The sequence below is a fragment of the Gymnogyps californianus genome, chromosome 14 (assembly GCF_018139145.2).
Source record: "Gymnogyps californianus isolate 813 chromosome 14, ASM1813914v2, whole genome shotgun sequence".
In the NCBI taxonomy this organism is placed as follows: Eukaryota; Metazoa; Chordata; class Aves; order Accipitriformes; family Cathartidae; genus Gymnogyps; species Gymnogyps californianus.
This window is the reverse complement of record NC_059484.1, coordinates 16342757-16370216: the sequence shown is the minus strand read 5'-3', so window position 1 is coordinate 16370216 and position 27460 is coordinate 16342757. Positions and strand designations below refer to the sequence as shown.

Genomic DNA, 27460 nt, shown 5'->3' with positions numbered 1-27460 from the left:
TCCTAGTGGATTTATTCAGAGTCTGTTGCCTGGTTGGAACATATCACAAGCAGAAGACGAGGACTTCAGGAAAGCACAAAGAAACTGAGCTCTAAGAAATAAAGATCTTGTTTTTATTATTGGTGTATTTGTGTGGCAGACTGGGCCAAGGGTAATAGAAAAGCAGTTTGGAAGCAAGTCTTTTTGAGACCAGAAGGAGCTTATAGTTTTCCCTGCTGTACCATGAAACGCTTATGTGGAGGGCAGGGTTGAGCTCTCAGCTCCTGGCAGATCTTAACACGCTCCAAAATGGAAGTTTTGCAGCAAACTGCCTGCTGGCATTTTAGACCCCATTGCACAGAGCAGCTCCCGTGGTGTGCAGATGTGCTGCTGGTAGATACAACAAACTGGGGGGATTTGGTGTTAAAATACACTCAAGAACAACAAAACAACTCCTTCAGCCTGGCTACAAAAGTTAATACGTCTAGTAAATATACCTTTAGGTCACTTTAAACACACTGGTGCTTTCAGTATTGGTGTGGGATGCAATAATAAACTCATATCCCACTGGCCTTCCCACCATCCACCCGTAAGTGTACATTAGGAGGAAACACAAGGCTAGGGACCAGCAGCTCGCAGGCTTTCACTTGCTGGCCATGCCATGGGGCAGGGTCTTCACTTTGCCCTCTATAACCAGTGGGATTTGTCCCCTTCTCTGCACTGAAACAACTCCCCATGACTTCTGGCACAGCAATGCTTCCCCATCTCACTTAGGACTGTTATTGTGATAAGCAACCTCTCAACCGTCCACCTTTGGCACAAATGACTTGCAAGCACATTAAAAACCATGCTTAATATGTCACATCAGCAGCAAGGTTGCAGGGAAGGAAGGCAAGATGCCATCAAGTCACATAACCATTAATGGCTCAGTGGAAGTTGATCTCAAATATATTGGCAGAAAATCCCATTGCTACTAACGGCCAAGCTGCTGACAAAGCCAATAGACCTACAGGAACTCAGCCATATGGCCCATACGCGTCTGGAGAAAAGAGACAGCAGACTTATTTCAGAGCAAGGGGTTTTGAGACGAGGAAGACACTTACAATAGGTGTAGGAAAGTCGGCAGCCATAGACTGAGGTCAGAGGAGCAATATTCTTCATCTGGCCCAGGGGAAGAATGTGAATCAAGAAAAATCATCGTTAGGACAACCTGAGGTCTGAGCAACTGCACTGTGCATGAACCACTGTCAACTTGGCCAAGGCTTACAGACAAAGTCAGTCTCCTAGAACTTCTCCCTTCTCTCATTCCCTCCAAAACATACCCTGCCTCACACACTGGCTGGCACACGAGGGAGAGAAGAGGCTGGGCTCTGCACTGGGGGGGGCAACCGAGAGCCTCATGCACAAAAAGGCTCTGCTAGATGTCAAAGTGGCCTGCTGCAACACATCCACACAGTCGGGATTAAGGGGACACTTGCAGAGAGCAGCAGCACGGCCAGAGGCACCCAGGGCGGGAGGCAGAGCTCCATGGGGCCATCACAGCCACCAAGCCAAAGCCTTGCTTCCCACCAACTCAATGCACAGGAAAGGGAGAAAGGAAAGGAAATTCCCATGGTCAGAGACCTGGGGGCATCTGCCCTGCTGCATTTCACCTTCGGGAACAAGAGAAAGGCGGATGAGCCGTGACAAGTCAGAGGAGAGCCAAGAAGCTTCACGAGAGCCACTGCAACTCGTGCCGCTGTTCCCAGGGAGAAGATGAGCATGGAACTGGAGGCACAGGCTGAAGAAGAAATTGCTCGTGCGGAAGGAATAGAATCAAGCCAGAAAGAATTTAAGAGAAAAAGATAATTATAGGAGCACATGGGTGAGTCTTAATTCACTCTTTAAAATAGTTTCCATGGATGGTATCTTGAGCTCAAGTCAGGGAATGATGAGTCACTGGATTTTAAACACCTCCATGAGCTTGTCCAAATGGTTGTACTGGAAACCCAGAGCTGCACAACATACAAGTCCTGTCCGTGAGCATTCACTCTGCACTAAATTTGCACGTGCATTATTTTGGCAAAAGAGCATATTTCATTTCACAAGTTTAAAAAATCCACTTCTTTTGAAACCAGAACATAATAAAGTGAACGAGAAATACACAAGCAGCATGATGCTCATTTATTTCTTATACAGCCCAGAAGGAATGTAATTTAAATTGTGAACTTTGGCAATTCATCAGACGGTCTTTCAGACTTCAGAATTTTCAAAGAAGAAACTAAAATGAGCAAGATGTTTAACGTTGAGAAATGCCTACCACAAACACCAGAACTATCAGACATAAGGATATTTGCCTTAAACGCACCAAGTTCAACTCATCTCTGGTGCGATTCTCCTGACTTTGAGACAAGCAAGTCTGGCATGCTGTTCTGAACACATCCGTGAAATACTATTTATATCATCACATCTAAAAACTCACCATAATTATATGGAAGAGGTTTTTTAATTAAAATATTTATAGACTGCAGGTGACAGCCATTTAAACTTGTTGGGTAGATCATAGCTATGCAAGACTTGCACAAGAGTTAGCGTGAGCACTTGTGTTCATCACCACTGCTGGATAACACTGAAGATTTGTGTTAAATATCTAAACAAATAACTTATTTCTGAACCCGATTTGTTTACACAGCAATTTGATGTATAGAAATAGAGCTTTTCATATCAGTGTTCTTCATCCGGTCAATCCTGGTCATCCTGGACAAGGTGTCCCCTGGACCAGGAGGGCATCAGGAGCGTCCCAAGCCAGAGCTCCTCCAGGCAGGACAAGACGTGACAAACCATTGCACAGATTTGTTTTTACATTACCACTGATGGAGGAACAGTGGCTTTTCCATAGGTTCCACTGAAGTAACCAGCAAGCCTGTTCACTGCTTACAGTTAAAATTAATAGGCAACCTTGCCCTTCCTTATCTGGGCAGCAATTATTTCCTAATACAGGCAGTGAAGTCATGCCAGTTTTGCCCTCTGGGCCTCACGAAGCACACAGCCTAATTCACATTATCCAGGAGCAGCCAAGCCAAAAATTTTTTAGAGGCAGAGATATTCTTATATCTGCTCTCATTAAGCAATTTCCTGTGGTATTTACTGAGCAGCTACAGCCTGCCAGCACGCCTGACAGCCATACCCCTCCCAGCCCCCAAGTTTTTCAAGGTGGGTGGGGTTTTTTGGGGTCTTTTTTATTTATTTTTTATTTTTAGTGGGTTTTTTAGGGACTAACAGTGATGCCCAAACAGCTGAGAAGTCTGGCCAAGAAAGCACAACCCAACTCTGTCGCCAGAGTTATTTCTGCTGCTGGCTCTGCAGGAGTCTAATGCCACATTACGCTCATCCACCCCACCAGGAAAAAAAAGAAAAGTATTTAATAGGGATTTTTTTTTTTACTCTTAAAGTAACCTGCTAGAAAACAAGAGAATTAGTGTCAGACTTGCGTCAAGCAAACAACCAAACTCCTATTTCTCCTGTGATTTGCCAAACATCCCAATCCTAAATAAGCTTTCAGGACTCCTGCAAGTCACCAGCCTAATTTATTTCACACCTTATCCATCACTTCTCTGTAACTCTTTGAATACAGCTATACCCTTGCTTGTTTGCTGGGGGGTGGTAATATTTCACTCCAATATCGCCTTCTGGGGCGGGGGGGGGGGGGGGGGGGGGGGGGGGGGGGGAAGTCAGAAGTGACTTGAACCCTTCACATTTCACAAATCTTCTGACATTTTGGGTTCTTATTCATGTTCAAAATTAGCAATTTTGCTATTGTAAGGTGTAGGCACGCACCTCTAGTGAGGACTAAATTTCTCACGCAACTAAACAAAGCAGCTGAGAGGGTTAATTAAACATTACAACACAAACTCCCAAGCATGATTTATTTTTATTTATTTTACAAGTTAAAAAAAATGTGAAAGATTATAAGGGAGGAAACAAACAGAAATCCCAAGCTAAGCACAAGTTGGATTGAATTAAATTTAAGTCAGCCTAGACTTAGTTGGTGACAACCTCTGCAAGGGGACTGAATTCATAAATGCCTCATGAAAATGGTAAAATTTGAGCCGAGCTTGCAAGACAGCTCCACAGTGGACTGTTTTTCACTGTTACAAACGATCATAATTTTCTCTCATTTCTCTACAAACCATCTATTTTCTTTCTCTTTTAGAGACTAACAATATCACTGTAGCTGCCGTGGTTATATACTCCACTTCGTTTTGCTGCCAGAAGTGGTACAGAGGACATCCTTCAGATAAGGGCTTATTTTTATATCTTAAAAGAAAAAAGCAAAAGCATTTTCTCTGCGTGAAGTGGTCTTAAAGATGGGATTTGAACTGCTCTGGAAGCATTCATCTAATTGAATTATAATTTGCTTCATTTAGGCTTGCGGTCTCTTGTGCACTGTCCAGTGCACAAATCAGGCATTTTGTACAATTCAAATATACTCAGGAACCTTTTAATCTCATATTAGGTTTCATAATTGATTCCTGCTGTCAGCATCGAGTCTCAGTGTTTGGAGGGTTCTCTTAAGTCGTGTGCAAAGTCTAATGGTGACTTATTTCAGATGTTTATAGGCAAAAAAGGTACAATTAAGTATAATACATAAATTAAGCCAGATTTTAGGGACCAGATGATAATTACAAGAGTGGGCATAAATCCGTCCATGTGTGCAGGGTGGGAGCAGTGGCAATTTGTACTTGTGACTCTTTCCCTACTACTTTTAAGCTCGGGGTTTTCCTTGGAAAAAGAATATATACACACACTATTGAACTATAAGGCAAAATGTACTGTAATCAGTTTGTGCCTGGAAACACATCCTCTCCTACTAGAAAACAGAATATTTGTATTTTTAGAAACTGGAAAAAATCCACAGTAGTACATCTGTTAAACAAACATCTTAAAACTCTTGCCTAAAGTAATGGAATATGTCATGCTCTACTGATAGTGTAGGCAACAAGCACCTTTAAAAACTAAAACCAGGTGTTAGCACTCTGGATTTTAGCGAGAATAAACCCCACACACATCAGTTTACAGAATTTCAGTGAATCACAAGAGACTTTTTCCAGAGAATCACAATTTCTCCTGTTCTTTGGTCCACCCAGGCAGCACGGGAGAGCTCACTTCCCACAGAAGCCAGCTCCCTTTCAAAACTATCTGAGGATCAGAGATTGTCTTAACCAAAATGTTTTTATACAATTAAAATAGCTTCAGCAACCAGAAATACTGCCAGCATTTTGAATTACCTACCAACCTTTCCATGGAATTTACTGATGGGTTGGCTTTTGCAGAAATCTTACCTTCTTATTAAAAAAAAATGGATTTTTCTGAGTAATAAAATATCCTAAGCGCATACCAAAACATGGAACTAGCTTAGCAGTACCAAAGCTTCACCGGACTGTTCTCCAGGCAGGTATTACAAATTCAGCAGAGCAGATCCAACTCTGCTAGCAACTATACCTGCACAAATTCACAGGTCTTGAAGGAGTCACGTTGGATTTACTCTTCTGTAAATCACAGCGATATTGCGTTAAAGCCAAACCACAGCGGCCTCCGGGGTCCATGTCCTCTCCCACCCCTGCCAACGTGCTCCAGCCCATCCCCATCAGCTACCATCTTTTCACAAGCTGAATACCTTGAAACATACATCCCTCTCTGCTTATTCCCTCACACCAACCTCTTGCAAAAAAAGCATACTTTCAGATAATAGATTTCATAATATGTAGAAAGTGGTTACCATTATACGCTGCCCCACACAAGTTACACAAGGCGCTACTTTCTCTGTGCAAGTGGACCAGCAAACCAAGATGGATGCTATGAGGAAACAGGGCAGATACACAGCACATTTGGTTTGACAAAAATCAGAGACTTGTATACAGCAAGTATCCACTTCAAAGCCCAAATTTAGTAGAATGACTGGTGCTCCATTTCCCATTTGTTTTGATGGTTCGTGTGTGCAGTTTTATGAAGCAGCATCCAGTTTTATCCTGAAGGCTCTTTTAAAAATAAGCCAGTGAGAAGGAAATCTCCAAACAGCTACCTAGAGTGAACCTCCAGAGTCATGACAAGCATCAGACTAAGTTTTTCCCCTATATGCTGGGGTGGGACCAAAGAAGGAAAAGGCTTTCCACCTTCCACACCATGTGTTGTGTGTTAAAAAAAAAAGTAGTCTATGTTTTCAACACATGATATTCATAATCAGACCACATCAAACAGTTATAAATGCTCCTTCAGCCTAAACACATTTAAACAATGCTTTTCACAACAGAATTAAGCTGCTGTGGCTTATCACAATATAAAAAAACAATAGCTCTCGGGGGTCCACAGAGCTGCAACAGTTTGTGATATGCAAAAGGGGAAAAAAAAGCAGCTCCCCACCATGGAGGGCTGCACAGCCAGACATGTGCAAGCACAAGCGTGAGCCTAACGGGTGACCTTGTATTCTCCCACTGGCATTTGAGGATGTCCAAACACAGATGATGGATTTTACAACGCAGACTGTTAAATGTCACATCCTTCGACAGCAAGGCTTAGCCTTACAAACTAATATCATGACCCAGGGTGACATGGGGTGGGGTTAGCTAGAGGAGGACACCATATCCACTGTGGATTTATTGGTTTGCATTACTCAATAGCACCGCGTGGACAGCGGATTGAGATCAGCACTATCCCCCACTGCCAGGGCTGGCACAGCTGCAGATGGGGGGCTGGACCCACCTTTAGGCCTCCCAAATCAAGGGGGATGTTGATCAAACCCTTCTGCACAGGAGGCTGGACAAGAGCCCTCCAGCAACCCCTTCCCACCGATGTTTCTGCAATTCAAGGTCCTCTTTGGAAGAAAGAATAGCAGCCCAAAAAGGGTAACAAACTATTTTGCAGCCTTTTCTTAAGAGCCTAATTTAATGCGCCTCAAAGGCACTTGCCCTTTAGCAAGCGTGCAGCCTATGCCCTTGGAAAGGGACAGGCCTGCTTAGAGATTTTTATTGCCATAAAGCGATTGTTCACTTTTGAAGTGTTTTTGCCACTCTATTACAGCTACAAGAGTTTTAACCAAACCAATAAAAGGACATTTAACAGCACTTTTGGGATGCTCATCATTCCACCCAAGTAAGAGACTCTGGCTGGTACAACTGTTACCGCAATGCATCTGTTCATACTGCTGTAATCCCATTCAGCATTGCCTCTTGTTGCTTGTTTTGGAGACCTTATTCTATATGTTGACCTTACTAAGCCAGAATATGATGATTTCTATGCCTGTATCTCTTGCTTAGAGCTGGACCAAATGAGTTGTTCATGTGACCAAGGCTTTTAAGAGTTTCTCCGTTATCCCTCAGTTTTAGTAAAGCGGATGAAGAGCAGCCGCGTAAAAACTTACCTGGGGGTCCTGACTCAGTTTCACAGTTACAGATATCTAGAAAAAAAAGTGATCCAGCTCCCAGTCCCCCAAGATCACTCCAAGGTCTGGAAGCCTAGCTAGGTCCTTCCCACAGGAAGGGAAAACCCTGCTAATGGTACATGAGCCCAAAAAGAACAACAAAAAAATCCAGCTCCTTCCTTCTTTGCCAAACTGACACCACAGCATTAGGAGAAATAAAACCCTACCAAAAGGATTTGAAATACACATCTGCTAAAAAGGAAGGTGCTATTCTCACGCTGCAGCTTCAACACAGCCCTGAGTTCTAATATTTATGAAATGTTTACAGCCTTTAAGACTTGTTAAGCAAAAGCTAGGGTAATATTACACGTTTAGGCAGTAAAACTCAGAAGGGAAACACTACATTTTAAAAAGCACAGAAAGTGCCAAGTAATAGGCAAAACTAGATGCAACAGTTTTATCCTGGCAGCACCTCCAAGAGGAAGGAGCTCAGCCTGGGGGGCAGCCACCCCCTCCAGATGGCTTTCTCCCACGCTGGAGACGCGCACCTCCAACACACATCAGCATCCTCTTGAGTCGAGGATCCTCAAGACCCAAACTGAACCATAGGCAAGGATAAAAGACACCGCAACACCTTGGACCTTCATTAAATTACTTTCACTGTTTATACACAATTAAACCACAGACTTGCAGGACCTAGGTCACCAACTGACATCAAGAAGCCCACTTTAAAAGCAAGAAAAAAAAGAAGTGGTTAGATAATCCCATCAGCAAAGCAAGCAACAACTGGCAGAGAGCAATCCCCATGTGACTGCATCACCTGCCTCATTCCTGCAAGAAATGAGGGTGCACTGGACTGGCACAAGGGCAACGACAACCTTGGGACATCATCATTTTAGAAGTTGACTTAGATCTATTTGTCAGTGGAGAGACAATCACACACAGCCTCTTTCCCCACGTTAGACAATCATTAACAAACACTTTACAGGCACAAGACTTCGTTCAAGACATAAAACATGTCATAGCAGGGTGCTTAACATTAATAACCAAACAGGTTGCAGAGCAAGGAATCAGGTTTCAAGTACTGATGGTGTGTCATCACGTGCATGACCGATTTGTGAAGTTTCAGTTTAGTTCCCCAGGAATCTCCCGAATTAAAAACAGCCGATACATTAATCCACACCACCACTGAAGGAGAGGGCTCTGTCATAGCTTACAATGGCTATTTCATAATGACGCAATTTTCACTTTGGGTCTGAAAAAAAGATACTCACTTAACTCATTTCATCCATTCGTAAGAAAATTCTTCTTTAAGAAATTCAAATTACTGTAAAACACCTGTGTCCACTTTAAATCACATGAAGCAGGTCTTACATCATGAGGCACAGGTTCATTAAGTCACCCCAACGAGATGTGAAAGTCACATTGCTATGCTTACTCAAAGAAAAGTGTGATGCGAGAAATACCTTTTTCCAAGCTATATATAAAATACACAAAATACTTGCTTTTGACTCTGCTTACAAATTTTTATATCTCCCATTGACTTCTAAATCTTGCACTCACAACAGCACGACTTTCTCCATGGATCACAGCTTCTCACAACTAGGACAGAGAGGGACCAAGACTGAAATAACACCAGAATTCACTGCGCCTTAAAAATCCATTCTCCGTTTAGTCCCCGTTATGGCACCATTATTTTCTTCTAGACATTGGGCTAAAACTGAGCTTTTAAAAATGGATTTCGATGTTACAAACTTGCCGTGCCTAGTGAGGGACAAAGGAAAAGCAACCCAGCCAAAGGCAGCACAGGGCAGCAGGAGATGCCGTGCAGCCTGCGCTGGGGAGAGGCAGCCAAGTGCCACAGCACACACCTTCCAAGTGAGACCCAGATGGATTTCCTCCCCGTACTACTTGCCCAGCCCAAGAGGATGGGCCAGATTGTCAAAGAACAAGTACACTTAAGCGTATTGCTCTTAAACATAATTACACTGTGAACTAAAACGTACACACTCAGGACAACCAGAAGTGAGGCATCCACACGTGCATCTGACAGATTTCATTATCCTCCTCCTGCAGTTTATGTTGAAAACAAATTTGTCAAGTACTTTCTATATTGCTATATCACACATCCAAATACCAAAGAAAGCCAGAAACACTTAATTAGTCACACTTTTTTTTAACCTGGCTCAGTAACAGTCCCATCAATTACAAGCCCTCAGGTCCTTTGTTTCCAGGGTGCGTATAACAATGGTTCTTAATTGAGGTTTCTGGGTGCTACATATAACACCACATGTGCAAGGCTGCTACAAAAGAAAGAAAAAATAACAATGCATACCTTGCCTCTCCCAAAACCCACACCCACGCTCTGCATACAAATTCCAGAGCTTGAAGATGATTCACTTTAATTACTGATCACACCAAAGAGTTTAGTAACAATTAAAATGACTCTATTGTCTTTTTCTTCAGGTTCAGAAATATGCTGGTGAGCTTTGAGTGTATCTGCATTTCTACGTTCATACACAGCAGCGCAGTCCATCAAGCCGAGACCAAAAACTTTGCAGAGAAGTCATCTCATGGGACTTATTTGGATTTTCCCTTTCCTCCTTCCCTCCACCCCAGGTGAGATTTAAGTGCCTCATGTGTGATGTTGGGATATCACCTGTGCTTTCTAACCTCACAAAGACCATGGCCAGGTGCTACTGAGCACTCCCACATTAATATATCAAACAGCCAAGGAAAAAAAAAAAAATGCATCTGGAAAGTTTCTCTGAAAGTGAATCATGCACAGGCATGGATGCTCTCTGCAAATGGGATCCAGTGGGTATCATACTGTAGATGTGTTCAGCGTTCATCGTAAAAGTGGGTCATTCCAGAGGAAATGGACCTGTGATTTCATCCATGTTTTACAGTTGATCTGGATGTTTTCCTAACAGGAAAAAAAACACTGACCAGGAAACAGCTCCCCCTGCTAAGGATTCTGAATGCTTTTTGTTCAATAACATTACAGAGATGAGAGAAAAAGAGTTAAGCTGCAAACAAAGATTTAACTCAAATCTTTGTATTATTCAAGAGAACACATTAAGACTTACATGAAACTGCAAGTAAATTTTGCAAGCAAGTCAAAAAGTCTAGCAACTGATTCAGAAAGATCACGATGAAATTTGAAACATCCATTTCTTCTCAGGTTTGAGACAGAACTCCGTGGGGGACAGATAAAAGTTGCTGCAGCCTGCCAGCAACTCAGTTACCTGCTGTTTGAGCGCAACACATCAAGAGATCTGACTCATGAATGAAGACCTCAGTGTGGTATCTGCTGCTTGCAAGCAAAATGAAGACTCCCAGAGCGCTTTGTCTTACCCCAGTCCCCAAAACACAAGGTATTCACGCATGAGGTGGGAGTAGTGGGAGAATTCTGAAATGCCTATTCGCTGACTATCCACCTTCAAACATGTTTTTGCAAGGCAGGTTAACCCAACTCGAGCATCACAATTCTGTATTTCTGCTGTAGATGATGATGATATTGGATTCCGGAGCAGCCAAATTGGCATCACTCTTCAGGGGCATCAAAAAAAAACCCTGAAGAATAACCACATAAATCAAAGTCGAATACTTTTGACAAGGGACAGATTTTCAGGTTTTAATGTAAATAAAGATCTAATCTTTGCATTCACATGGACGCCTAATTGCGCTGCCAAAAAAAGCTATAAACCTGTTAATGAGCAGACAGCCAACTACATGAAGTAATATGTTAGAAATAAAGTCTTCTCAATTTCTAAATTAACAGTCCCTAAAATGAACCACAGAGATAACCTCTGGTCAGTTTTTTCCCTGCAGTCGCTCTATGAAAATGAAGTTGATTTTGTATAATGTTAGTTTTCCCATGTATAACTCAATTAGCATGAAAATCTCTATGAAAACCACATCCTGATGTTTGTTCACTGCAAAACTACAAAATCACTTACGTAGATCCCAAGCTGCTCTGGCCAGCAGAGCTGTCTGTCATTTGTTTCATAAGTGCATGGCATTCTGGCACACCACAGGTCAGGGTTTTTAAAGACATCTGATTTACCTCAAGGGTACCCTGAAGAGTCAGCCTAGCATGAAAACACATACACATTTCATAAAGGTCATTCAAAAGTAACATCTGCTATTGATTCAATCTGAAAACTCATAACTAATCACTATAAACAGTTACTTAAACAATCTTCTCTTTACTAAAAATTACTCAAAAGGAGTAGTCCCTTCTCATGCATAAAATAACTTTGTTATTCGTCTCTTGATTACAGAAATATAGGGAGAAAAAGGACTCCGGTTGGAGAATTATACCGGTCCCCTCAACACAATTGTGACAACGTCCCTCAGGTAGAGCCATTGCTTAGCACTTGCAAAATTTCAACTCAGGTGGGAAAGGTCAAGGCATACAAGACACCCTTCCCTCACCTCCTTTTTCAACTCACTCTTCATAGGACAACGCAACCGTTTGTCTTTCTCCCAAGATTTCCTTTAGGACTGCAGCCGTGTTCACCAAGGCCAGGCAAACTCATTCACAGGACATTTATAGACCTGGTAAACATCAGACTTCTTGCATTCATTCTCCAGAACAACCTGCGCCCACGTAGCGCCGACCCAAGGCTGCGAGGTCCCAACTCACCGTACCGCAAACGGCCCCAGCACCTCCTTCCCGAGGGGCCCGGCAGAGCTCAGGGGTTTCCAGCAGAAAGCCGGGCGTCTATCTAAGTTACCCCAATTGCCATGGTGTTAAAAAGGACAGCAGACACCAGTGTCCAGAGGGAGCTCCTGCAGGAGCAGCTGCTCCGAGGAGGATGAGGGATTTTAAGGCTAGATAAGTCACTTGGCAAATTTGCAATGACTGACCATTGGGGGAAGGACAGAACATTTGCCACAGTGAAACCTTCCCAGTGATCAAAGGCACTTTCGTCCATCTAAAACAACTCCACCTGCTTTGCAGCTGAATGTGTGAAACCTCCTGACAGGATTTTTAGGGGCAAGGTGTTAACTTCTTAACAGTAGTTCTGCTGTGTTATGTCAATCTGACTCTCAAGACCTAAGCAGCATTGTGCATCGCCACCGGTCCCACAAATGTACCGGACAGACAGATGCAGGTCTGACCTGGTGGGGCATTTCTCAGGCAGCGTCAACATCATCACCCCTTCCATCAAGAAATTCAGGGCTATGTTTTGCCCCAGTGGGTAAAGGACCTGCGTGGTCACCCATTTCACTTCCAAGTTACCAAATTCCCTCTCCAGAACTGCGCTTACTAAAGAAAAGAAACAGGGGGCTGAGGAAATAAGAGCTGCGTTAACATAAACAGGGATGTTTTCAGGCTGAAACTATTCAGGCCATTTAGAGTTTTCCAAACAACCCCAAACCTTTTTCCAAGTGATTTTCCTCATGGTTAAGCAAGACACATACATTAACTAAAGCATTCATTTAACTCGGGTCAGAATTAGTTGAAGGCCTTTTGGTGCTCAGAGGAAAAAGAAAACTGGAAACCATTCTAAACAGAGAAAATTATTCACTCACTGGATTTCTCACTACCTGTTGCTTCCTGGGGAGAACTGCTTATAAACAGTCTTAATTTGAGATTTACATGTCTCAGTGCGTTTCTGCAACAGTCCTCATAACAAGCCAGACAACTGCTTTTTCCTTCAGCCTTGCTGGTTCAGGAGATTATTATATGCACAGAGATCCTAACTGAGCAAACTCCTCCTGGTTGTAGACCTTGCTGTGCCCTCCCAAAGCCCAGCATGGGGATAGCCCACCTCTGGTGGGGGACTTTGTTATGCAGATATTTAAGAACATCTGATCTTATCCCCCAATTACAAGTACCAATACACATAAATTCATAAAACACAGTCCAGTCTCAAACATTTAGGACTATTTTGTAACAACACATAGCAGACCTGCATGCCTGCCCGTCACATTTACAGGTTATCAGACCTCTTCTCTGATTCTGTGCGTGCTTTGAAAAAGAGAGGGCAGGAAGGAAGCAAGACCTTCTTGCTGAGTTTATGCCACTATTGAAATATACTTTTTATGCACCTCCCCAGCAGTCGATCCTCTCCCATTATTGAAAACAGCCTGCCTCAAGCATCACTCACTCTAGAGGGAAAAGTCTGTATTCTTTAATATGACTATGCATATATCTATGCACACACACAGACGTGCGTATTATACACACACCACTGAAAGGCAATCCTGTGTAAGGGGATGTGAGAAGAAGTCACTGCGTTTTGAAGGCAGTGAAATCAGTCCAGCCTAAGGAGTGCTGTAACAGAGAAGGTATTTACAGCAATGGTGTCTATAAGCATCAGTGTGAAAACTCAGTCTGGCACAATTCTTTATGGTTAAGTGCACAGTAAACAATTGGGTTTTAAAATTTTAGGTATGTGAAAACACATCAATATGTCTGCCTGAAGGATTCCAGGGACAGCTATAAACATTGTGGACACGATAAACTCAATTAGTTCGGTAAACAAACAAGGCACTGATATATTCGCTTAGGAAGTGTTCAGTGGCACGTTATCAGGTTTTGAGTCATATATCCTACATTAACAAACAGAAAGACATTTTTGCATGTAAAGATTCATACTCTCCTCTTTAAACCCACAGCTACCTGGAATTCCTCTGCAGCAAATCCCACGCTCTTGGGACAATTTCTGAATTATGCCTATGGAGCAGAGACCTCTCAAAGCCAGCTCTGACCACAGGCTCACGCACCAGTAAGCTGAACTTCACAGGAACATTTGCTTAAACCGTTATTTCCAGTCCCTGCTCCCAGTGGGGATCTTGCTTTTGGCTTTCCATAGCAAGCGTCAGCTGCCCATCAGGCTGCTAGGGCTTCTGGCTGTAGGTGATCAACTGCTGCTGCTCTGCACACAGCTCCTAGTTAGCCAGGACATTATTAAACTCCACCAAACTTGCTGCATTGGGGAAAAGACCCCATCATGCTCAACTCTACTATTTTGTCTGGCTTTTTCCAAGACTCACACCTCAGGCACTGCCGCCAAATGGAAGATGCAACACAATCGCTATTGCTTCTTTCAATAACCACGATACAAACTGTACTAACACAAAGCTTTGATAAATACATCCTCCACCTAATTCTGTCAAGTTTTCATTCATCTCAGTAAACTTTTTTTTAAAAAATAACGTTGGTGATGCATTTTACAGCAGAGCATCTTCTCTGGAAGCCATAGCAGGAGCTGCACGAGAGGCTTCTTATGCTGGTGGTATAGGAGGTTGGGCATCCCTGCTCCAGGGAAACAAAATCTGCATGGCCAAAGCCAAAGTGCACACCCTCCAAGCCACAAGTCAGTGCCAATATAAAAATCTCTCTTTTTTGCAAACCCCAGAACGGAATTTTATTAGGTCTAAACTACCTGCGTGAAATCCAACCACCATCCCATCAGGAAGCAGAATTTAATCGTCTCTTCCCAGCAAGTGGAAGAGCTGATGTTTTCCTTGGCAGTCAAGTCTGTTTCAGAAACACATATTAGGAAAACCACAGCTGGATAGAGGTGAAAAGGTGCATTTTCAGAGCAGATCCTATTTGGTATATATAGCAAGGACAAAGTTCATTTCATCAACACAGAAAACCTAGGCAATCTTCTAGCTTTCAAGAAATTAAAGGCTTGATACAACAGCAATTTTAGATGTAGTCACCCAGGAAACATCACGTTGATGCACAAGTGACCTTGGAAATTCAGACCTGGGGAAGCAAATGTTCTTCTGCTCCCAAAACGTGGGTCCCCCGATACAGTCACCACCACACACTGATGTCTCGTGCATCTTAGATTCCGAAATCCTGATTTACCAGAGGATGATTAGCCAAGTTAATTAATTCTAACTACATTTCTGCACAGAGAAAAAAAACTGTGCAACTTTCCAGCTGAAGTCAACATTAAGTTCAGTTCAAACTATTTCCAGCACCTCGCCCCACTGGAGGCATTGCTTCCCGAGGACGTTTGTGTCCCTGCAGCCACACGCTTCAGCCCGGGAGAAAAGGGAGGGTGTGAAATTGTGCCCGCTGGGGCAAACACATCAGAGCTGGCAAAGAAATCACTCCTGCCATGAAAAAATAAACCCGCATAATCCCACGTAGGCAGACACTAAGCTATACGTGTTTCACAGCAAGAGAGAAAGGGGTTTGTGTATGCACAGCCAGAGCCCGACGCCACCCAGGGCAGTTTCTGAGCTTTTTTTTTTTGTCCTTGCTCAAGGCATACACTAAAATATAATAACAATTAAAAAAAAAGAGAGCAGAAAGATTTTTACTCCCTGGGTTAGACACTGGCTGCTAAAATGCATGTTTGTTTCAGTTCAGGGCATGGAAAGTTTCTGATTTTAAAAGGAATTAATCTGTTTGCCACAGACTGTATTAATTAGGGTTTATTGCAGAACTGTATTCTGTGCTAGAAAAACACCACCACATATTTATCGAATTTTAACCATGATTATTGTGTTTTATTGTTTCATAAACTCTGAAAATGTTATGTCATGATCTATTTCATCTCAGACTTTCCTTTCCATCTAGAAACCATTACATATGCTCCGAGGAGAAGCCAGCCCAGCTGCACATGTATGTACTACAGGATTCTGTTTGCAATGAAAATTATCTGCAATTGATTCTCATGGAGACCAATCTTCACAGGCATTCTGTGAAGCCAGAGCTAAATAACAAACAGCGTTTGCAAAAAACCATACGTTTTTCTGCAGGCAAAAAAAAAAGGGGGGGGGGAATACAATTAGTGTACTAACAGCAATTCCAAGCTAATGGAAATCTGAGACATTAGCAAAGCGCCAGAGATGCCTCGCTGCGATTTCAGATGTTGAAGCTCTGTGGAAGAGCCCAGCAATCCACAAAAAAAAAAATCTCAAATTTTTGAAATATAGTTAACTGGCACCAAAGGAAAACTGCATGGTATAGAGCAGAGACAGACAAGCCAAATAGCGTTGCTAGTGCTTCTTGCCTCCCTAAACAGCGATGCTGGTCCAAGTGCGCTCAAAGGGGATATGATGAGCTCCCTCCCATATGCCAGAATGACAGCGGAGAACCATCATGAGCAGGCTAGCCATACCACTGGAGGTCTGCAAACTCAGTTTTATCCCCATTTTCTCTCCCCTGCTACAGCAGCGCTAAACTCCCAGCGATGTTTCTTTGCTTCAGTACTTGAGCCCTCATGAGCTCCAGACCCTCTCACCTACAGCGGTGGCCATGCCACACACCAATCCTCCCTCCCAATTTATTCCAGCATTCATGTTCCCACGTGGGAATTTCATTTACAGCCCCTCTATGGTCCCTCTGTACTCACCCATCCCTCTTCTGTGGATTTAATTCATTCATCAGTTCAAACTCTGTGTCATAAGGGGAAGATGTCTGGGTGGGGTTTGAATCCTGTTTGAATTTTGTGAATTTACCAGCCCAATTACAAGGGCTCCCTGTTCTCCATCTGTCCTTACTGGTTTTCCAGCCTCCACTGGGACAGGGGAACATCACTGGACAACGAAGGCTCTGTCTGTGGATACCTACAATTCCCCCAGGAGCTATTGAACCAATTTGACACCGCGCTCAAGAGGCATCGCGCTACAGGCAATCTAGCAGAGTGCAAAAGTCCTGCTTTGCTTAGCTTGATATTAAGCATCCCACCAAGAGATGGGGAAGGCCATCACCACACTTCCTTAACCGTAACTGAGCCGATATTAATGGGCACTTTGGGAACTGAGGCGGGCTCCGAAGCAGGGGATGCCTTCCATCCCACCACCCAGGCGCTGTGCCTGGGTGCAAGAGGTGCAAAGCGGCATAGCTGTGCCCGATCCTGCGTGAGTGGAGGAAGGATGGGAGATGCTGGTTACGGATGCCGGGCTGACAAAGCTGCCTCACTCCATTACCACAGCCCTCGCCTGCTCTGCACACCAAGTTATTGACCACCGACCTCAAAGCTGTTACAAACGAGCAAATGCTTGGCTGCCAAGCACAATGTGAACAGAGAGCTCCTCCTCTGCCTCTCTGTCCCACCATGGCCAGGAGCCACTGTCCCATAAAGTCTTCTTCAATGCCAAAAGCATCCAGCACAGAAACTGGTAAAACCAATCCATGAATTGTATTAAAACTCCATTTTCATCTCCCAAAGCAGAGGCCTCTACCAAGGGAGAGCCCCGTCACGCACACACAGAGCCAGGACGCTGCTTTTAGGGAAGAAACAGCCACACGAGCTCCCTCCACCTCCCCAAACAGGCTCCAGACACAGGGAGGATAGCTCCAGGGCTGGGCTGGCTCCTCTCAAGGAGCTTGTCCATTAGAGCAGACAGGCTCAAAAGAATCCCCAAACCCTACATAATTGATTTTATGCATATTCTGTAGATTTTATGCATATTTCCTATCTTTCCTGTCAGCAGAGTGGATACAAAAGGAATCAAGTCCATATTACTTGCTAAACAGATGGAAAAACTCTCTGTCCCCTGCAAGAAAGTACCACTGAATAAAATTCAAAGCAGCAGTGCTAAAACTGTAACATCTAGGCCAGTTTTGAGCACCAACGACTGGATCTCTGTCTCTCTCTGACCTTACAAAAACCAAACAAATGTCAAAAGCTTCCTATTTGTTCAGCGCCAAATACACTATTTTATGTTCAAGAAAAAGTGCCTCCATCACATCTCCTCCACACTATCGCTTGCAATGCTTTTATCCCGCTTTTTATAAAGCCTGGAGAGTTCAATATTAGCTGGTAAATTCTGAAACAATAGGGTTTACAAGTGCAAGAAACACTTTTTTTTCCCCTTTTAAACTTCTCTATTTGAAACAGTTTGCTGGGATTTCTGCCAGGATCTGGTGGAAACTTTTCACATCTGGGCTGTACAATTAAAATGTCAAAGCTAGAGATTATTTAGTGTGTTAAGAGGAAATCTAAAGAAGAGCCACACATTTTTAAGAGTCATATTCTTCACTGAATTATGCCAAGACTATCTCCTCATTCAGCGTGAGCCAATACTTCATATACTGAGTATTACAACTATTACAAGGATCTAGCCAGTTTTAAAACTCTTTTTGCCACTTTACCCCCTTCCCACCCCAGATTTCTTCCTCCTGCCCCACCAGCAGCAATGCCTCGAGCATCCGTCAGCATGACACGCACCAGCACCGAATCTGTCGCAAGCACGCACCGTTTGCTCTGCTGGGTTAGCAATTAGGATTCAGTAGGTGAATATCAGCTAAAAGTCTGGTTTGCGAGGGTCTGACATCAGATGGCAAAATGCATCTGTGTTATTCAGACACCCTTCGATCACTAAGACTGTGTTTCTTGAATTCCGAGTAACAATTTTAGATCCGAGTTATTGCCACGCAAAAGAAACAAGTTAAAGTTGTTCAGTACAGCAGGTTCCCACTCACCTTTTGCAGATTTGCACTGGAGTCTGCAGACTTGCAGTAGGATGCTTACAGTAGACTAACAGCATCGGAATAATGCACTCAAAGCCAAGGAAAGTGATACTCAAAATCGTAGGATTGGGGGGGGGGGGGGGGAGTTGTTTGTTTTTGTTTGGGGTTTTGGGGGGTTTGGGGTTTTTTAATAAATCACAGGGACGCCTTAGATCCCAGCAGGCTCACAGTTTCCACAAGCTCTTCTATGCTGGCATGAGCCGCAGAGGAGGTGCAGTGCCGCTCCTGCTTCTCTGACGCGACTCAGTGACCTGCCAGTCCAGAAGAACCCAGAAAGCAAAGGCAAGCTGGGTTCCTACGGGACCGTTTGCTCATTTGGGTTGTCTGTTTGTATGTAGCAGGGGTAGAGGAGTGATGAATTCAAGCTTAATAAAGTTTCCTTATGTCAATGTTTGAAATAACACTCCAACATTTTCAAATAGAATTTTTACCCAATAATTCGGGGCGGGGGGGGGGAGACAGACCCAAACAAAATTACACACACCCCAGTTTCTACCAAAATGCAATCAATTCATTTCCTCCTGAAAGTCCCTCCTGCAAAGCAGGACGTGTCATAGACCAGTGCTGTCCACATGGCTGTACAGGGACACAGCAGATATTTAGGGGAGCCCTCCAGCCCCCCATGAGAGCAACCAGCACTAGCCAGCACCACTGCATTTTCCTAAAGAGGATTCACAGCCTGCCTTGTCCTTGTCCCTGTCATGTAGGCACCGCACCCTGAGCTCTCCAGCACACATCACCATGATCCAAATAAAAACCAAAATAATTTTTAAAATATACTCATTTCTCACTGATGGGACTATTCAATCCTGTATCTCATTTTTCCCGGTACTTTGCCTCACGCTATGCAAATAATCACGAGTTTCATTACGTCTGAGTGAAGCCCAGATTTGGATAGCAGTGCCCTTACCAAGAACTAGAACTAATGGCTTCACGATTTGATAATGTGAACCAGAGTAAGGAGGAAATTATTTTGGCAGAAGAGAGCAGAACTGGAACTGAAAGGTCAATCTATTTAAGGAGTGGTACCACAACATTACGGAATATACAGTTAAACCGCCTGCAGGAAACGTGATCATCTTCTGGGTGATCTGTTCAACAAGAGACATTGCAACAATTGGACAAATCAATGCATACACAAGCCTAATAAAAATCTCTACATCCTAATAAAAACCTTTCAATCCTAATAAAGAATAAATAAATCTGTTAACAATAACCAGAACCAATACTGACCAACAAAAGCTAGAACCGGGACTGACTGCAACCCCAGGATTTAAAGTTACATTCCCATTAGGAGCTACCTTAAAAATCACAACTGACTTGTTGCATACAGCAGAGAGACCTGGGATTAACTCAACAGTGTAAGGTAAGACAAGGGCTCAGCAAGCACGGGCTGCACTGAAGGCTGTTGGAGGAGGATGGGCTTGCTGACTAAATCTATGTCTTTAAGCAACTTCCTGCAAAAATACATATTCCTGTCTCATTTAATCACTATGGTTCCCTCCCGCTCTTTTGAGAGGGGATTCAAGAAAGGGCAACAGGTACAGCAGAGCATTTAGCAAGAGATGATGAGATGGGCGAGAGACTGGTGCTGTAGAGCAGGTTCCCTTTCACGCCCAGGTAGTTTCTCTGCGATGTTTGAATTATAGGCTACCTCAGTTATCTTTCCCCCCAAAGTCGTGTCTTGCCCAATGTGAAAGACATTTATGATGGAGATTTGTCTCCTTTTGGTTTTAATTATTCATATGCAAATCCATTTTGGGAGGGTGGGAAGACCACAAAGGAAATGACATGTCAAGATACATAAACTGGTAAGGAAGACAAGCAAACCAAAGAGGGCTCCTCCAACCAAAAATATCTGCAAACAAACAACTTCAGTTTGCTATTCACAATTTAAGTGGATTATTTATAGATGAGAGCTGAAGGGTCGCATGTGAACAGAAATTAGAGACTTAAACGATAACACATTAGTAATGTTCATACATCTAGGCTGATCCCTATAAAAAGATGCAGACAGCAGGACATGTTCATCTCTCATGCATTTTTACCTAGATGAGCTGGAAGAAGCAGACTTTGGCTGCAGGTCTCCAGCTGATCAGAGCTGCGTGTGATTCTTGGCACTGGAAAGCTTTAGCTCAGCCCCATTTTGTAGCACTTATGGCTCTAACCAGCAAATCAGTTTGTGCTGCTTAAAAAAAAAAACAACTTTTTAAGGGGGGGTGGGAGGGTGGGGAAGAGAACATCCAGCAACTTTTAGCTCTCTTGAAACTACCGGGAAAGACCCTTTCCTCTGCAACAGTCCCACAGAGGTGTTCAAAACACAGACCTCCCATTTTCTCTCCCTGGAAATGACAGCCCCGATTAAGACTGGGCTGCACAAACCCGATGAAGCGAAACAAAAACATTTCACAGCCCACAGCATTCCTGGCTCCCCATCAAAATGCTGGCAGCCAGGAGAGAGAAATCAAACCCTCCAGTCCCGGGCTGAGCCTCCATCCCTTCATCTTCCTTCGTCCAACTTTTGCACTTCAAGCTATCCGATAAGTACAAATTGCCTTTAACAGGCATTACTATTCAACATCTCAGGTGCTAACGGCTGTATCATCCACACACCCTGTCAGTATGTCCTGATTTGAGTGGAAACAGCTTAAGTGGCCTTGATCAGAGGGGTCTCCCAGCTGAGAGCCATATCTCAGCTGGCCCCATTCATTAGGCTGTTCGTCACTCCTTGGCAAGGGTACAGCCCCAAGCAGAAGAGATTAATGGCTTAAACTCAGGGCCCCATTTTACATTAAGCCAGGCTATTGCTAACCTCTACCAGCCACTGAGGTTTAAGAGCAGAGAGTTTGGCACTGACCACGCAAAAGCTGGCGCCCACCGGCAGCGACCTCTGCGTCCACCAGCCCCACCAACAGCCACAAGCTCGTGCTTCGTCAGCACGGATGAGCCGCAGAACGGCAATTAGTAGTCACTGCCCATCACAGGGCAAGATGCCTTTCCAGGCTGGGGCTTGGTTTGGGGGGTTTTTGGGGTTTCCTCACCACCACCACCCCCCTTTGCATTCTGTAACACCCACCCTAGACAATGTTTCCTTCATCCATAAAGGTTTGTCTAACTCCACCCTGCCCCAACATAGACACTCCACAAAAAAAGGAAAAAATCCCAAAGACAATAGTGTAGTCACATAACAGAGTTGGAAAGGCTGCCACAGACAGAAGCCAATTAGTGTTATTACTAACTTTCCCCCCCACTGCCTAGAAAACCTCTTCATCTCTAGGAGTCACCTTTTTGGGATTACAACCCAGTACTCGGTCTGCCATTCTTACACAAACCCCACGTTGCTGTTTCACCAGGGCCAGTGGCCGGGCTCAGCCCCTGCTCTCCACCAAGCCCTGACCTCCACTGAGTGAAATGGAAACCCGGGATGGAGGATTCAGGGAGCAGCCATCTCAACAAAGTTTCTCGACTACTCAGACACCTCTTCTTTTACAGACAAACCAGCTGGGTTACCAGCAGCGGTTCACAGGGGTCTCCAGTGAAACCACTTGCTCAGGAGGATGGGGGAATACACACAGGCTCTGCAGCTATTCCACAGTAAAAGCAATACTTTACACAACCAAAGCACTAAAAAAACCCAGCCAGGAAGGCAAAGATCCCGCAGAAGCACCCTGTGGTTTAACATCTTGAAGTTGGGCCACTTCACCCTTCTACTAAGGATTTCTCCTTAAGGTGCACATTTGTCAGACATTTCTCACATTCACCAATTACAGCATGGTCTGCAACAAGCAGACATCCAGCTCCAGAGGGGATGAGTTAAAACAGGCTTCGAAAAAACACACTTGTGCCCCCAGTCAGACCAAAAGCCCCCCTGGGGCAGCATACCACCTCCTGCAACAAAGAGGGCATGGAAAGCCTTGCTACAGCCTCACGCCTCCAACATCAAAAATATAAAGGACTTATCAAGATGGCACCCAGGCTACTTCAACAGCTACCCATAGACCAGACCTTACATGAGCTCTTACACACACATATGTATACATAAATATACACACACCTCTGCTTTCCTGCCTGCTTGCAATGAGTTTCACTCCAGTACACCTTGGTCCCTCCCCTGTATTTTAAAAGGCAAGGGGATTCAGATATTTTAAAGACACTTATATGTCACTCTCATTCCCAGGCTGAAAGGCAATCCCAACTAACATTCACACGAGCACACGCTTGCAGATTGTCCCTTTGCTGCACCTTCCCGAGAACTGAGAAAGAGCAAATGCTACAAGACTCACCTCGGCCACGGAGAGCACAGAGCCACATCCCACCAACCTGCAGCCCCATCTGCACTGCTGAAAAACCCCATGAGGGCTCAGTGGATCAACACGAAACCTCCCAGGAGCCCAGGCTTTGCCAGAAGAGCAGGAGGAGCCCCACAAACACACCTGGAGTGAGGATGGTGCATCAGGAGCAGCAGCCGTGCCCAGTTACCAGCAAAGCAGGTGACAGCACTGCTTCTTAACGGGCTGTGTGTGGAGGGGGAAAGAGCACGCACCAAGCGATGCTCCCTCCTGCAAGAAGAGGGGGAGCAGCCCTATTGCCTTTTCTGTCTCCCTCCCTGAGATATTCAAAGGAGGGAGAGATGCTCCTGATGTCCCTCCCGGCTCCTCAGGAAGAGAAGCAGCAGCCAGTTTTGGGGTCATTCTTGGGGGTAGGGGGGGGGACATGAGAAAGGGATGAGAGAAGAATCTGGCAAGACAGGCTCAGTGTTACGGTTTTCAGCCTGCAGGCAGTGCCTCTCAAGCTGCAGGCGAGGTGGGGAGGTCCTTGCCCTGGTCCCTCCAGGGTCACAGCCCCAGAGCAGCACAGCTCCACTGCTTCCCAGGCTGGCGGTCAGCGCTGCTCTTCCTTTCACCACGAAAGAGGACTGTGAGCTATACAATTAAGAGAAGAAATGTTGCTTATTTCATCACTTTTTAAACGTGCACTTGAATTTTTTTAAATTGCCTTAAGAGCTTCAATATAAATAAGTTTTAAAGTCTACCAAGTATTTTTTATTATTTTGCCCTGAGAAGGATGCTGCGAGGCATTTAGAGGTCCAGGGCTCCCTGCTGTGGCTGACAGCACATCAGCCATCAGGACAGCAGCTAAAGAGTAAAACACTCCTATGTGTGACGATGCTACAAAATGGGATTTTAGATCTTAAATGACACAGCTTCAATGCGCACGTTTCCTCTCCCTTGAGTGCGCAGTTTTACACCCAGGAAAAAGCAAACATTTTCAGCATTTGGTGGCAAAGGCCAAACTCCTCAGCGCATCAGTGCCAGGTTTGACGCTGCCAGTTCATTACGGTGGCTCTGCACAGGATTCCTGCCAGCAGCGCTGAGCTCACTCTGTAGAGTGGCTGAAATTGAGGGTAGTAAGGGCATATAGACATGCGGCAGTGGTACAGCCATAGGGAATCCCCAGCTACGGCAGGCAAAACTTCCAAAATTAGGTATCAAAGCAATTTTAAAGCAAAACAGTTCAACAGACTGTTGGGTTCAAGCAACACATAACTACCAGCTTAAACCAAATCAGGATGGAGCCACCCAATTTCACCCATTCCCCGCAACGAAATCCTCCGGGAACGAGGTCTCGGCACAGAGCCGTCAGTCAGGGTCAATCTGGAGCGAAGAGGAGCTAAAACCTGCAATAAGCAAAGCCCAGAATAAAACCCCGTAAAAGAGGATGGGCGTTTAGTCACCACAGAGAAGGAACGTGTTTGTTACTCCCTGCTCCTCTGTTTTCATTGCATTTTGCTTTGCCACTTAACAAGCACTAAAGAGTATATACACATATATTATATGGGATTATATATGGGATGGGAGAGATATATATGTATATATGTATATATTTAAAACCTCTTCTTCCTTATAAACACCACCATGGGGCTGAAGAGAAGGGGGGCTGTTCCCGGGGAGGGAGGGGGTTGGAAATGTCCACTGACCTGATGGGGTGGGAGGGATGCAGAAGGGGTGCTTCCAGCTTCAGATCCCCTCATTAATTCAAAAAAGTGAGGTTTGGGGGTTTTTTCTTGCTAAATCCCAAGTCCTTACTTTAACAAATCACAGCCTCCCCTTCTCTCCTTTTTTTTTTTTTTTTTTTTGTTTGTGTGTGTGTAAAAGCAGAGAAGCCTGGCTTTTATCAAAGGCCTGAATGTGTCTTTGTGTCACTATAACCAAGGGGAACCAAACCAGGGGGGCGATGGTGCCGCTGCCCCTCCAGATATGCCAGACCTCATGTGTCTGATCACCTCCAGCACGGCTGTCTGCCCCTGGCACCGGGGCACGAAGGAGCGCCCGGGGATGCTGCGAGGCACTGATGCACTCTGACCTTCCGTCTGTGCGAAGAAATAGTTTAAAGACTGTGAATCTTTTCACTCTGAAAATGAAACAGAGTTCCTTAAGTCTGGCTTAATTCACATTAAAGCAACCCTCAAGGAGCTAAAATACAGTGCTTTTATCCTTAAAGTCAAAGTAGTCTGCATAAACTCCCAAGTAGGAGTTGAACATCCCTTCTTGGGGAATTTAACCATATCTTTGGAATTAAAATAAGACTTTTATACAGTCCTGATCTACAAAATGGATAGATCAAAAAAATAAAAAAAAGAAAATGCATCAGAAAAGAAAAGCATGTGCAACTTCTGGCCGGGGTCAGGGCATCTCTGCCTTCGCACCGCACTCCAGCGTGGGATCAATATGCGCCCAGGACGAGAGCAGGGACAGACCCACACGTAGCAGTGACCCCAATAACGAGGATGACCCCTGATTCAAGCCCTCCAGGACTGAGCTGGAAAAGCTGTGGTTTAGGATGCAAAGTTTAGGACAAAAATTTAAAGAAGCAAATGAACACAAGAAGTCCCTGCATCCGTGGCACAGACGAGCATCATCGCCCACACCAACAGCACACAACCCCCTATCAACAGCATGTTTCCCAACTAATCCCCCTCCAATAAATAACCAGCTGTTTTCAGACAAGCTAACAGCAGCTGCCAGCAGCCAAAAAGCCAGGCTTTCTCTTAAGACCTGGGACATACATTCCCTACAGTTCCCTATCAGGACCCGTTTTTGCAATCAGCCATGCCCTCAAGTCCCCCTGGGACAGCGTGTTAGTCTCTTGACAGGGTCTCTGCGCAACACAGTTGAACGTATTTAAATGTTTGCACAATAGGGACCCAGAAACATCATTATTTGGTAGTAGTTACTGCCAAAGCTTCCCAAAATATGAAGCAGATCATATCAATACCAACTGTTCTCATCTTCCAGACAGATCTGCTGGGGGAAAAAAAAAAAAAAGAAAAATCTGTTCAACATCTTGTCCAAGCTCTTCACTCTCTCTCAGCAGTGAAGCGGCACAAACCTGCTCGATCCTCCTGCACCAACCGCACCGCACGCTGGAGTAGCACGAACGGGGACTGCTCAGAGACAGCACAAAATGGGGGGAAAACCCAGGCAAACTCGAGCCAGAAAGAAACATTTCCAGATGTACTGTGCTGATAGACCTCATCTCTACTAGTATTTTTTTTTAGAAGTCTGGCCACAAGCATACAGATGGTTGGGAACTCCATCGAACCTATTCAATTTTTCTTTGTAAACACTTCCCTCTCCATGTCACACTTGCTGGGAAGCTGCCCAAGAGCCTGGGGTATGAGGGGTAAAATTTTTATGTGGTGCACAGAGTTTGAGTTTAGGAGGTCCACCCAGGGGCCGCTGGCCTCCACGTGCTGCTTGTACAGCCAACGACCACGGTCATGCTACGAAGAGCCAGAAGCAAAGGGAGAAACATGGGATTTCTTGCAAGTGCATAGGAAACATCACACGTGGGCTGGAGCCAAGTCCACCGCTGGAGATGTCTTGACAAATGGTCCCAGTCAACTTGCACCAAAAGGGACCTCCTGACGAACGAAGTCCCGTGCCATCAGGGGTCAGTGGCTCTTGCCATGGGGTCGCTCAGGGAGGTTAAAAAGTAATTTGTGTTACACAGCCATTCCCAGGTAAAGATTGGCTTTTCTTGGCCTTCAAGTCTTGTCATGATCGCAATCATTTTGAAAGAATAAACCATAAAGGGCAGCTGCCATTCAGCAGAAGCCAAGCTCTCTTAATGTCTTTAATAAATATATATATAAATAAATAAATAGACCAAATTTAAACATGAGCCAGAAACATGAACGACAGCTTCAAATGCAACCAGCGCAGCCCCAAATCCCTACCCTAACCAACATTCAGTATGGCCTACAAGATGAATGTGAGGTCTTTCACGAATACCTCCCCAACTCCAATTTGTAGAAAAAGGTGGACTTCTGGCACCGAATTAGCATTTAACCCAGTGACAGGCTCTCTGGAGCTCCCTCCGTGAGCTCCCTGGCTGCACTCGATTCATCCTGCACGTGCAGTTTTTTCTCCTTCTTCCCCCACTAGGTCACGTTAAAAAAAGCAACCGAGCACATACTGGGTGGGCAGGGGGACATTCAGGCCCTGCCATCCCCTGCATTTCCAGCAGCTCTTCGCCTCGCTCGTTCAAAAGGCTGTGAGCTCGATCCATCTGCCGCAGGATGAAACCCAAGAAGCACATTGTATTTGCGCAGGCTGCCAAACGCG

At 44.6% G+C, this 27460-nt stretch overlaps 1 long non-coding RNA gene across 1 annotated transcript in view; it reads right to left on the bottom strand.

Annotated features, from left to right (window-relative positions):
* The window catches only part of LOC127021931 (uncharacterized), a 78827-nt gene extending 55662 nt beyond the window's left edge, over positions 1–23165 (bottom strand). The window contains exon 1 of the long non-coding RNA XR_007767275.1: positions 23117–23165. This is a non-coding gene — a long non-coding RNA (uncharacterized LOC127021931). The remainder of the gene's footprint in view (positions 1–23116) is intronic.
* Between the last annotated feature and the right edge of the window lie 4295 nt (positions 23166–27460).